Source organism: Euprymna scolopes, chromosome 46 (genome assembly GCF_053919585.1).
Source record: "Euprymna scolopes isolate OS-2025 chromosome 46, ASM5391958v1, whole genome shotgun sequence".
Lineage (NCBI taxonomy): Eukaryota > Metazoa > Mollusca > Cephalopoda > Sepiida > Sepiolidae > Euprymna > Euprymna scolopes.
This window is the reverse complement of record NC_136527.1, coordinates 182,687,847-182,697,578: the sequence shown is the minus strand read 5'-3', so window position 1 is coordinate 182,697,578 and position 9,732 is coordinate 182,687,847. Positions and strand designations below refer to the sequence as shown.

Below are 9,732 nucleotides of genomic sequence, written 5' to 3'. Positions count from 1 at the left end.
ATATTCTTGTTCACAAAAATCACAGTTAGTGACACATATGAGAACTCACACTGGGGAGAAGCCACATTTCTGTGAAGTGTGCGGATATTGTTGTTCTCGAAAATCAAATTTAGTATCACATATGAGGATTCACACTGGGGAGAAGCCACATTCTTGTCAAATGTGTGGATATTCTTCTTACAAATATTCATTAGTGAGACATATGAGAACTCACACTGGGGAAAAGCCACATTCATGTCAAGTGTGTGGATATTCTTGTTCTCGAAAATACCATTTAGCGTCACATATGAGAACTCACACTGGGGAAAAGCCATATTCTTGTAATGTGTGTGGATATTCTTGTTCTCAAAACTCAGCATTAGTGACGCATATGAGAACTCACACTGGGGAAACCCCATCTTCTTGTGAAGTGTCTAAATATTCTTGTTCTCAAACATCAACATTCGTTACACATAGGGGAACTCACATTGAGGAGAATTGAATGCCTACTAGAAAAAATCCCGGGTGTTTTTGTCTCTCTGTACAGAGATTTACCAGGAACTCTGGTATAAGGATACTTTTAATTTTCAATTTAAAGTAAACTCTGATCACATATTCGAATTAAATTGGGAATTAAAAATAAAAGTAAATCAACAAACTTGCTGGATTTCCTAAGCATAGCACTGTGTCATAGGAAAATAACGGTGCATCTTCTCCTAGGTGTGTTGCCACAAGTATCAACACTAAGCTGGACACTATATAAGACCAGTCAAATTCTAGTCCTGAAATCCGGCGAGAGCAAACAAAGACTACTATAAAAAGACATTAATAACCAAGTAATAAATTGGTTTCTTGAGGAGACGAAGATTATTTTCCACTGTTTCGCATATTCAAGGTATCAGAATGGGGGAGGAAAAACAGTATTTGAGGCTCAATTAAAATCTTATCCCTTGACAAAAGAAAAAACATCACTAACCACATCTAAGAATTAACTTTCAACATAAATATTTCCCAAAAGATGTTAGAGAGGCAATTGAGAAGAAAGCTTTTAGTGAAGCAGCAATTGATGTTACCAAATCTAACACTGCTGAATTTGCCCAAACTCAGTGGAATAGGGAGGAAAATTGGACATTGATTTGGTCAATCGAATACGCAAATATAAAATATCAAAAACTCACAGAAATTTGTAAGCAATGGCAAAAGATTTTTAAGCATCACTGCCCAAAGAAGGAAGATATTAAAAAGAAAAAGGTTAACATGTCAGAAGTCTAATTTTTTAGAACAATGTCTTTTCTGTGGAGCAAATATCTCAGCTAAAAAAAAGATGTCCATGAAATGGCTAAAAACAACACTTGCCCAATCAGCAATGCCCTCTATACCCAAGATCTGCCAAACCAATCAAGAAGACACAACAAATAATCACCTGACAAAGCTCAGTAAGACAATGTCAACGAGTTCAAGTCTTACGTGCCTACCAAAAGCAAAACAGAAATATAGCCGATGCGTCACTTCATCAAATAATGCAACATCTCCACAGGAATCACTCCCAACAGACCCAATACAATTTAAATATGGGAAGACATACCAACAGTATGCCCCACTTCAACATGTGACACTGGACGTGGACCAGTTGGAACTAGAGGAAGAGCTGGTAAACAGGATATAAATGGTACCGTGTCTGGCTGCTGAAGATCGACCCAGACTTTAAAAACTTAATATGAATAAAGCCTTCAAGATGCTTGTTTCAAAAGCCAATGATGGCCTCACAAGGATCACTGCCATTTATGCCACATTGAGTAAAATAAATAATACAATATACGGGACAGCATGGTATATTATTACTTCAACACCAAGAGAGTAAAAGAGGAAACATGAAGAGTAAATCATATAACTCAGCTTGGAGAAGAAAACTCCAACAGAAAATAGATAAAATCCGAAAGGAAACTGCCCAGATATCTTAATTCCTGTCCTGTGAAACTCTTGTGAAAAAACTAAATAAGAAGGTAATTAAGTTGAAAACTTATTATTCCCTCCAAGACAAAGCACAGCTAAGAGCTAAGATGTTAGTACATCAGGCTGAAATAAAAGCCTTAGCTGCACAAATAAAAAATAAAACCAAAAACTTTGAAGGAAAAAGGATAAACTTTTTGCAACAAATCCAAGAATGGTCTATAGGAGCCTCGTTAAAGAAGAAATAAAGGTGAGCTCCTCACCAACTCAAGAAGTTGAAAGCTTCTGGAGGCCACTCTATGAGTACATTAAAGTACATCAGAAAACAATTGGATAAGTACCAGCAAAGAGAAGAACAAGGAAAAATAAAAGATGCCAGCTCTTAGAATTACCAAGGAAGCTTTCTGCAGGAATGTAGCTCAATGCAGTAATTTAAAGACCCCAGGAATAGACTACAAACCAAATCTTTGGCTGAAAGAAGTGAGCGCACTTTATCATCACTATGCCAAGACATTCAATAGAATAATCAGTAGTGATGACAAACCGCCTGAGTGGCTTACTGTAGGCAGTACATAACTTATGCTAAAAAAATGAGGACACCCACATGGCAAACAAATATCGACAATCTTACAACGACAGAGATGACAGTTATAATCGCTGATGCAACATACGACCATCTGGTTGCTGGCGATTACCTCGAAAATGAGAAGGTGTATGAGGAAAAACTTGGCACAAAACACCAACTCCTTGTAAATAGAGCAATACTAGAAGACTGCAGAAGAAGACAAATAAATCTGTCAATGGCCTAGATTGATTACAAAAAGGCCTTTGACAGTCTACCTCATTCCTGGATACTTCGATGTTTGGAGCTGTATAATGTGCACGCAGATATTAAATCATTCCTTCAAAAGGAAATGGCCAGATCGTGCACATCAATTACGCTACAGCATATGAAAGGATGGATGCAGACCTTAAACATTAAGATCATTTTTTTCAATTAAAGGAGTAAGGACCAAAGTTTCATCTAAAAAAAAAACGTGTTTTTTTTAAAAGTTTTTAAACTTCGGACTTTACAGGTAAATTTCTAAAAAAACAACACTTTTTTGGTTTTAAATTTGGATATATTATTTATTGATCTTTTATCTTCAATTCGTGATATATAAAACTTTGGTGTGGAAATTAATTATTTACTTTTTAATATGCATTTCAAAATGCGAGGGGGTAAATTAAAAAACGTTTGTCTTAAATATTATATTCAGTTTCTTGGAAAGAGCATAAAATTTCACATTGACCCTGAAAATAGCGTAAAAATTTAATCAATAGAATTTTTTTATAGATGTTTAAAGTTTAACAATTGAAAAATACTTAACTCGTAAAATTCACTTGATTTCATTACTGTTTTTAAAAAATAAAAAAATACTATTTCTATTACTTTTTATACAACTTTAATAGTTTATTTTGGAAGTATAATCCATAAAGAAAATAAACTACCCACTTTTAAAAAAGAAATTACGAGTTTTTGTTTATATTTTATTCGCAGTTTCGTGTTAGGAGTGTCAAAAATTCCCCTACCTCCCCAAATTCTGATACACCTAGAGATTAACATGAAAAAAAATATATAGCGTCTATTGGCATTTTTTAAATTACTGCTCATTTAAGGGGGAATAACTCTTCAGATCGTAATTTTTAATTTTGCTTCATCCGTGCTTTGATATGATTAATGGGTGCTTGTACATTTTTATCAAGGCATCAAAAATGCAAATATTTAAAAAAATATATTTTACGTACTCGTTATGGAATAAAGTTTTCATGAAAAAAGAAATCACTTAATTTGATCAAGCAGTTTTTTTTTTCTTTCTTCTCATTGAAAAGATTAAATTTTAATGAGATCGATCGAGTAACACCAAGGGGAGATAACCCCAATCATCGTTTAAAACAAGAGCAGAAAAATACTTAGATAATTGTTTTTTTCAATTATTTTACAAAGTTTTAAAAAATATTTTTTTCATTTTGGTCCTTTGTTAATCATTCGTTTAAAGCCATCCCTACTTGTGTCCCTAAATAGCCAAATGGCCATAATATATCGATTTCATTAAAATTTGATTTTCCTCTGTAAAAAATTATATGTATACTTGATCAAATTAAGTTATTTCTTCGGAGAACTTCATTCCATAACTGGTACGTAAATTATAACTCTTTTCTTTCAATATTTTCATTTTTAAATGTCTTGATTAAACTGTAGAATTGCCAATTAATGACATACAAAACTGTTCGATTAACTTACATAAATATGTGGTTGTTTTTGTTAGTGCTTTGGTTTGAATTCTAAAAGGTTTCATTCGTTTGTATTTGTTCTCATTGAAAAGATTATGAATTTATGTTGTTCACATGTAAACGACCTTGACATTGAATATTACAGTAAGGTGTAAGTTTTGTTAAGAATTGAGGTATTTTGTAAAAATATTGGTACGTTTAAATGATAGTAAATTATTTGTTATGGATTATTGTTATTAGTGAATGAAATCTTGTGATATACTGATATTGGTGAGACATATATGGAGGTATTTTAGTTTTTTATTGGTGTTTGTCGGTGGCAAGTATAGAAGTCGGATATAAAAACAGTGGTGAGCACCACATAAAATTTTACTTACCTTACGTAAATAAGGCCCGGTTCCCTTTTCCCTCCCTCCTCCCTCTCTCTCTCTCTCTCTCTCCACATTAAAAAAACGGCTTTGTGCCTAATTTGCTCAGTGGGGAAGCAAATAAATAGCCTTACTTTACGTAGGAGTAACGGTGATCATTAAGGCCGTTCCCCCAGAGCGAGGCCCATCCATTGCAATGCGGTTGGGTTGACCTTTGCGATCGTCCCAAATGTGGACGACTCGGACGTGCTATTTTAAAGTGTGGGGTCTGCGTACGCGCTTACCCTGATAATCCAATCAAAATCAGAAATCCTTTCCTATTCCTTCCAAGTACCTCTTACTCGTAGGTCTGTACTCCCTCCGCTTAATCACATTTAATCTCTAAATTTCTTAACAACCAAACACACGTGTTCCAATCTTATTCTTACACATCCATGCACAACACAACATGACATGGTGGCAAGCGATATTATCATACAACACACAATCTTATTACGTCACAGACAAGTAAAAAAAGGTAAAACTGAATGCACTTTTTTTCTAGCCTCCAACGCCACACAAATTATCTTTTTTTTTTACACAGTGATCACCAGTTATAAAGACCCGGAAGCCACTCAGGGATAAGGGTTATTGAAAGTACATTACGTTAGTGTGGAGATTTGATGAAGTGTTTACTTAAGGGGGCGGTTCAGTAGGAATTTGTTAACGTTGGACTTGAAGACATCAAAGTTGTAGTCCGGTGGGAAGCAGGCAGACGTAACAGAGTTCCACAGGCGTGCAGTTCTAAGAAAGAAGCTTTGTTCATGGAATCCGCGTTTTGATTTAGGCACAGATATAGAGTGGGGGAAATTTTTCACAGTGGATTCAGCTAGACGGGTGTTTTTCGTGAAAGATTGGCGAGGGGGAACCAGAGATTGGAGTTCAGACGAGCACCTGCATTGGAAATAACGATAAAACAAGGATAGGCTCGCAACCTCTCTTCTGTGGGAGAGAGGTTGCAGGGTAGAGAAAAGGGCATCAGCCACTAAGCTACGAAGTCTATGTTGTACTCTGTCAAGGCAGGATAGGCTGTTTTTAGCAGCTCCTGCCCAGATATAGCAACAGTATTCCATCCTTGGACGTACTTGGCTTTTATATAGATAGAGAATTGCATCAGTAGTGAGATATCTTTTGGAGCCGTAGAAGGATTCCACCATCTTTCCAGCGACCTTGGCAACAGACTTGATGTACGTGTTCCATTTCAGATCAGGGGTAAAGGTCAAACCCAGAAGCTTGTCAAAACACGGAGCCTCACCCAGACGAGAGCCATCCATCACAATTGATGCCAGATGGGGATCAGAGCGTTGATGATGTAAGGATAGGAGTTTGGTTTTGGGTGCATTAAAGGTAACCAGCCACATCTTCCCCCACTGAACCACGTGCTCGAGATCAGAGAAGAGAGAATCAGAGAAAACTTTGTCATTTACAGCCTTCGATGTGTTGCCTCAGATGGTCGTGTCATCAGCATAGATGTCAACGAATGATTTAAGTATGTGTTTAGGAGGACATTGATGTAGATCAGGAAGAGAGTTCGGCCCAGGATTGACCCCTGAGGGACTTCAGCATTTATATTGCAGGCCTCCGATTTTTGTCCATCTACCACTACTCTTATGAGCCTATCGGAGAGAAATGATCTAATGATTGAGAAAACATTTCTGTTCCTTTTTTCTTCACACTTTCTTATCACAATGGCCACAATTTCATCACAAGTCCTTAGTTTTGATTGGGGTTCGACATGTATTGTCGAATCATTCAAACTATTTCGACAACGAATGGAAGTTTACTTCACCGTCAAAGCGACGAAACACGAGGATGAAGCCCCTCTAATACTTCTCGCGACCAGCGAAGAAGGTTTACGCCGGTATAATAATTGGTCGATGTCGGATGATGATCGCAAGGATCCACAAATAATATTTGCTGCATTTTTGGAGCAGCTAGAACCGGCAAAAAATCACCGCGTTTGTAGACTGGAACTCGGAAAATACCAGCAGAGGCCAAATGAAACAACAGACATCTTCAACGACAGATGTTGACTGTTGGCAAATAAATGTGATTTCAGTGCCGACGAATTAAACGAACGCCTCGTCGAGTTACTAACTGCCAGCACACCAATACCTGAACTGCAAAAGGAACTGTTAAGCACACCGAAGGTTTCCAGAATCGAGGAACCTGTTATATTAGCCCGTTCATACGAAGCTTCAGCAATGTATGTCAACCAGCTCCACCAGTTATAGGGATCACCACATATAGCCGCAGTAAGCCGTGGTACACACCAGTGGCAAGGGATTGACCAAAAACGCGGACAAACCTGCAAGAATTGTGGACGCAGTCATCGTTTTGGCAAAGAACACTACCCTGCCAAAAATGATATATGCCACACATGTGAAAAAACAGGTTTGCATCTCAGGGAAGCACAACACCGAGAGACAACAAGGAAGGCCCTGGCATAACAGTCATATCCAACAACGGGAGTTTGGCAAGAAAATAAACAGCGTCGCCAAACACGATGACAAAGCCATGACTGACACAGGCACAGCAATGGAGAACCTCACCTTTAGCTCCATCACAACTAACAGCGGTAAGTCAGCAAACATGAAAGATTCTCGAAATGAGGCATTTTTTGATCTAAGCATCAAGCTAAGGGGCCACCCAGGCACTCGTACCTTCAATCTGAAAGTAGATTCAGGGGAACAAGCAAATACATTGCCTATCCGCATATTCCGCAACATGTACCCTAGCAGTATAGACGAAGCCGGAAATTCAATGCCCGGATCACTCACCTCAACACAATGTCTGTTAAAAGCCTACAACAATACCAGGATAAACTGTTATGGCACCACAACTTTTAGGTGCAAGTATAAAACCCCCCATGGCTGGATACCCAAGTCTATGTGGTTGATGTACCAGGAGCAGCCATATTGGGCATACCAACATCAGATGCTCCGAGGGTAGTGACAACGAACTGTGCCATCTCAGACTAGCACCAACCTATCAATAGTGTAGCTGACCTAATACATCTATACCCTAAGAGATTTTACTGTATTGGTGAATTTCGGAAAACTCACAAGCTTGTTGCCAACCCCAATGTACCATGCTACATAGACCCAGAGAGAAGGACACCTATAGCCAAGCGCGGACAAATCAAATCGGAACTCGAAAAGACAGTGTACGACAGCGGATCCTCTGCTTAACCAGCTGAGAGAGACGTCATCACGGGATGGCCAGAGACAATCAAGCAGGGCCTAAGAGATCAGCTCTCAATTGATGATGGTCTTATCCTCAAAGGACAACAAATCGACATCCCCCAGACACTTCAAAAAGACATATTAGAACAACGACATGCTGCTCATTTAGGACAAGAGAAAACAAAACGCCTTGCCAAGGACACTATTCATTGGGGAAACATAAACAAAGACATTGAACAGTTCACAAAGTCATGCAGTATCTGTAAACAGCATCAGCCCTCCCACATGCAAGAGCCGCTAATGCAACATGACATCGCAACAAAGCCATGGGACGTAGTTGGCACAGACCTGTTTGATCTCCACGGAAGTCAATGGTTTATCATAGCTGACTATTACTCAAAGTATCCTATAGTCAAACGTCTATCTGATAATTCACCAAGTAGTGTCGTAGTGAACATCACACGCCAAATCAAAGATAGTTATCTCTACCTCGAAATCAAAGATAGTCATCTCTACCTCGAATTCGCCAAAGAATGGGGCTTCTGTTATGAGACCCCGTTACCTCGGAGACCACAAGGGAATGGCTTCATAGAACGTCAAATAAGGACTATCAATAATATTCTCAAGAAAGCCAAACAGTCGGGAACAACTCCTGAGATCGCACTGCTGCACTGGAGCTGCAGCCCAATTTCAAGTGTCATACCAAGCCCTGCACAACTACTCCTGGGTAGATGAATCCAATCCCCACTGATCACCAAAATCAGAAACGACAACCATGATCAGTATCAGATATACAATGCATTCCAACAACGCCAGCAGAACCAAAAGAGGTATTTTGATCGGCATGCACTTAAGGAAGATCTATCACCCCTATACCATGGTCAACGAGTAAGGGTACAGAATCCTTTGTCTGGAAGCTGGGACCCAGCGACTGTAGTATCCTAGGTAGATGGTCACCGCTCCTATCTCCTGGAGAATGTCAATGGGCATGTGCTGCGAAGAAACCGACAACACATAAGAAATATTCCAGTGACGCCTACCCCACAAATGTCGCAAGACCTCCCCAACACAGCTCCACAAAATGTGTGACGTCTGTGGATCCACTTCTGTGTGCATCCCCAAACATACCAAATGACACTCAAAAACGTACCCGTAGTGGTAGGGTGGTACGACCACCATCAAAAATGAACTTATGATGAGCAAATACTCATAACCTCCCAGCAAGCATCTCATGGGGCAGAATAATTGCTAGATATGGGTCTCGGTTGCTTTCATATGACTTTATTATTGTCCTTTTTATAGTTTGTCTATTTCTTTATACTAGTCCATTGGATTATGAATAGTTCGGACTCGTCGTGATGTTTTTGAAATCCCAATCTTTAGCAAACAATTATTTTAAATTCTGATGATGCGAACTCAGGTCCATTGTGGCTGATCAAAAATTGTGGAAAACGAAATTTTGCGAAAGTGTTTTTATTTTCTTAATCACTGTGCGTAATTTACAGTCATCAAGTTTGTAGATATCAAAGTATCTCGTTGTGTAGTCTATTATTACTACATATGTTTTATTGTATGAGTAAAACATGTCTGTCGCTGGTATTTCATGGTGTTACTAGTATTTCATGGTGTTAATGGTATTTCATGGTGTTACTGGTATTTCATGGTGTTAATGGTATTTCATGATGTTACTGGTATTTCATGGTGTTACTAGTATTTCATGGTGTTACTAGTATTTCATGGTGTTACTGGTATTTCATGATGTTACTGGTATTTCATGGTGTTACTAGTATTTCATGGTGTTACTAGTATTTCATGGTGTTACTGGTATTTCATGGTGTTACTGGTATTTCATGGAGTTACTGGTATTTCATGGTGTTACTGGTATTTCATGGTGTTACTGGTATTTCATGGTGCATTAGAAATTCTGACGGTTGTTT

At 38.4% G+C, this 9,732-nt stretch overlaps 1 non-coding gene across 1 annotated transcript; it reads left to right on the top strand.

Annotated features, from left to right (window-relative positions):
- The first annotated feature begins 4,697 nt into the window (after nt 1–4,697).
- Nucleotides 4,698–4,860, top strand: LOC145271629 (U1 spliceosomal RNA). The gene has a single exon (XR_013866033.1). It is a non-coding gene; the product is annotated as a U1 spliceosomal RNA (small nuclear RNA).
- Nucleotides 4,861–9,732: the final 4,872 nt, after the last annotated feature.